This window comes from Mesoplodon bidens, assembly GCF_964165515.1.
Source record: "Mesoplodon bidens genome assembly, chromosome: 11".
Taxonomy (NCBI): Eukaryota; Metazoa; Chordata; class Mammalia; order Artiodactyla; family Ziphiidae; genus Mesoplodon; species Mesoplodon bidens.
This window is the reverse complement of record NC_138167.1, coordinates 23,654,722-23,658,312: the sequence shown is the minus strand read 5'-3', so window position 1 is coordinate 23,658,312 and position 3,591 is coordinate 23,654,722. Positions and strand designations below refer to the sequence as shown.

The window sequence follows — 3,591 nt, the reverse complement described above, 5'->3', positions numbered from 1 at the left end:
AGCACCTCTGGCTCCCACTGAGGGTGTCCTTGCAGCCCTGGTTCTCCTCAGCCTCTCTGACCACAGACTCTTTTCTCCCTTAATTCTGCCTTTTCCCACTACCACATCATCTTCGGTCACTTCCAGATGCATCTTTCCCTCTCCTTCCCAACTCAGGAGCCAGCTCTGCAGCCACAGGTCCCCGTAAATAGAAGCGGTGCAGTGCATAATTTCAAAGGATATGGTGCCTCAGCTTTGGACAGCTGGAAAATCTGAGTCCCGATTGAATCTGCCACATCAAGAATCCTTTTGAAGAAGCTTGGCAAAGTAATTTTTTTCTTTTTAGCAAATGTGCAGCACATCCTTGGGAAGGCCATGTGGAAGGCTGCTCTCCAGCCCAGTCAAATGATCCAATCTCACTATTATCTTAGTTCCCTCTGAGTTGTTTTCCTAGTGGCCACCCTCACTGTAGAGAAAACAGCCAAGCACCATGCAGGTCAGTCATCGATGGTGGGCAACCAGAAGGCCATGTTGGAACAAGCACTGGCAAAAGCCATGAACTTGGGGTTGACCTGTAAACAGGTGATGGGGCCTGTGTGTTTGCCATCTAACACAGCTACTTTTATACCATTCTCTCCATTCCAGACATGGATCTTGCCATCCTCTGTACCATTCATAATAAACTGCGAGTCTGGAGTAAACGAGGCCTTCAGTGTGACGACTTTGCTGCTGGCATAACCCCCAAACGTATGCATCACCACTCGCTTGAATGCATCAATCAGACGGATGAAGCTGCCATTGGTGGAGATGAGGATGAGTTTGCCATCACTGCTGAACTTAACTCCTGTCCACTCGCAAGTCCGATCATACTGCGTCTTAAATGTCGCAAATGACCCCTTATCGAAAGAGCGAAGATCATAAAGTTGGACCATTTCAGAATTGACACCTGCAGTAAAAATGAATCCTTCTGGATCAAAAGAACAAACTGGTTTGCCCTGTAGATGCATGAGACCCTGCCAGTTAGGAGACTGGAGATCCCAGAGCCGAATGGTCTTATGAAGAGACCCAGGAATGAAAGTGTCATCCACAGGTGACTTGGACAAGGCCACCACCCTTTTGCTATGTCCAGGAAAGTATCTGATGTATTTGCTGTCATGAAAGGACAGGTAACTGATAGCATTGTCTGTTTTGTTAGGCTGTAAATGACTGTGTTTGCTGCATGAGAGTATCTGATGAGGTCCATGCCATATTTCTTACTGTACAGGATTCTCTTTGGTTTACCCTCCTGGCAGTCACAGAGCACGATGGAGTCGTCGTCGCTGCTCGAGATGACCGTCTTGCCATTGGGGCTGAAGTTGAAGCAGTTAATCTTGTCCGAGTTCTCACGGAACACCTTGGTGACATGGAAGTTCCACAGCACGCTGTCGCTCAGCTTCATGGAGGCGAATACTGGAGGTGGCGGCGGCTAAAATGGATTTTTATATTTTAACCTTTGTTCTATGACCTTTCTATTTTTAAAAATTAGTATTTATTTATTTATGGCTGCACTGGGCCTTCGTTGCAGTGTGCGGGATCTTCATTGCGGTATGTGGGATCTTTCACTGCAGGGTGCAGGGTTCTTCATTGGGGAGCATGGGCTTCTCTCTAGTTGTGGCACGCGGGCTCTCTAGTTGTGGCTTGTGTGCTCAGTAGTTGTGGTGTGTGGGCTTAGTTGCCCTGTGGCATGTGGGATCTTAGTTCCCCGACCAGGGGTCGAACCTGCATCCCCTGCATTGGAAAGCAGATTCTTAACCACTGGATCACCAGGGAAGTCCCTATTCTATGACCTTTCTAAATCCATTTACTAGCTGTAGAAATTATTTTGTAGGTTCCTTAGGATTTTCTGTATGCCCAATGACGTATGGAAATAGCATCAGTTTTGTTTCTTCTTTTCCAGTCTACATGCCTGATTTCTCTTATTCTTCTACTACAGTTTTAGAATTACACTTCAAAAAATACTCAGTGAGTGATGATAGAAGTGGACATCCTGATCTTAGCGGTAAAGAATTAATTTTACGATTATATGTGATGTTAGTTGTACAGCTTTTGTAGTTGTCCTTCATTAGATTGAGGAGTTTCTTTTTAATATTTGTTTGCTGAGAGCTTTTTTCATGAGTAGCTGCTGAACTCATTAGCTAATTTTTTCTGCAACTATTGAAATGATGTTTTTACTCCTTTATTGTGTTAATATGGTGAACTCCACTGATTGATTTTCAGAGATTCAACCAATCTTGCATGTGTGGGATAAACCCCACTAAGACCTGATGTATTATTCCTTTTATATATTACTGGATTTGCTTGTGAAATATTTTGTTAAGAAATTTTGTGTCTAAATGTAAAATAGATAGCTAGTGGGAAGCAGCCACATAGCACAGGGAGATCAGCTCGGTGCTTTGTGACCACATAGAGGAGTTGGATAGAGAGGGTGGGAGGGAGGGAGATGCAAGAGGGAAGAGATATGGGGATATATGTATATGTGTAGCTGATTCACCTTGTTATACAGCAGAAACTAACACACCATTGTAAAACAATTATACTCCAATAAAGATGTTAAAAAACAAAAGAAATTTTGTGTCTATATTAAGAAAGTATATTGTCCTGTAATTTTCTTCCTTCACCTTTTTGGTAATATCTTCTTAAGTTTTAGTAAGATTTTACTAACAGATTTATTCCCTCAGCAGATGTCCTCTGGAAAATCAGTGGTCAGAATTATATCCTATGTTCACCCCATATCAACTAGTGACAAAGGGATGGTTTCCTAAGCTTGATTTAGACTATTAAGGATACACTTCTGAGAGAGGGGCTGCTACTAAAGCTATGTGGAGAGGGTGACTCCCCAATCAAAATCACAAGTTGTTTTGGAGAGGGAAAAGGAACAGCTCTTACAATACATCCACAAAAGATATTATTACTATCATCCCCTTTGACAGAATGGGAAAAGATAGTTTAAGAGGTTAAATAGCCAAAGGTACACAGCCAGCAATAGAAGACCCAGAATTATGGCATAAAGAAAACAGTATGACTACAGGTGCCAAGAAACTTGTTATAACCTAGTTATATCATGAAGTAACTCTGGGACCTGTAGCTATTCAGCAAAACTCTCAGGAGCTCAGTCTCCCCATCTCAAAATGAAGCTCTAAAATAAGTTCTATGAATCACAAATTTCACTCTCAGAGATAGATTTCCACAGCACGTGTCCCCAGATTTTATTGAATTGGTTAATGAACCATTTGTGACCTGAAATATCAGGAACTAAATGTCACTATCAATTCTGTTGGGAAATAAAGCAACTAGAATATTGGTTTTGTGTAAGAAACTTGGAGCAAGAAGAACTGAAGTTTGGAAACTGAGTTCACATAATATTCCATTTTCATTTTCTTTTTTAAAGATCTTATGATTTACATAGTTTTAAAATTTCTACTACCTTGTCATTAAATACATGTAAAGAATTAAAGCAACAAGAGATTTAAAGTTATGAAGGAGACATGATGGTAGTGAAAAAGCTTAAGCATAACACAGTTTGAATAGTGGTTCTGCCTCTTCTTAATAGAGTAAGGACAAGTCACTTAACTC

At 41.4% G+C, this 3,591-nt stretch overlaps 1 pseudogene across 1 annotated transcript; it reads right to left on the bottom strand.

The window, feature by feature from the left end:
• Window positions 1-476: 476 nt before the first annotated feature.
• Window positions 477-1,417, bottom strand: LOC308625046 (WD repeat-containing protein 82-like; annotated as a pseudogene). The gene has a single exon. The product of its transcript is annotated as a WD repeat-containing protein 82-like (transcript).
• Window positions 1,418-3,591: the final 2,174 nt, after the last annotated feature.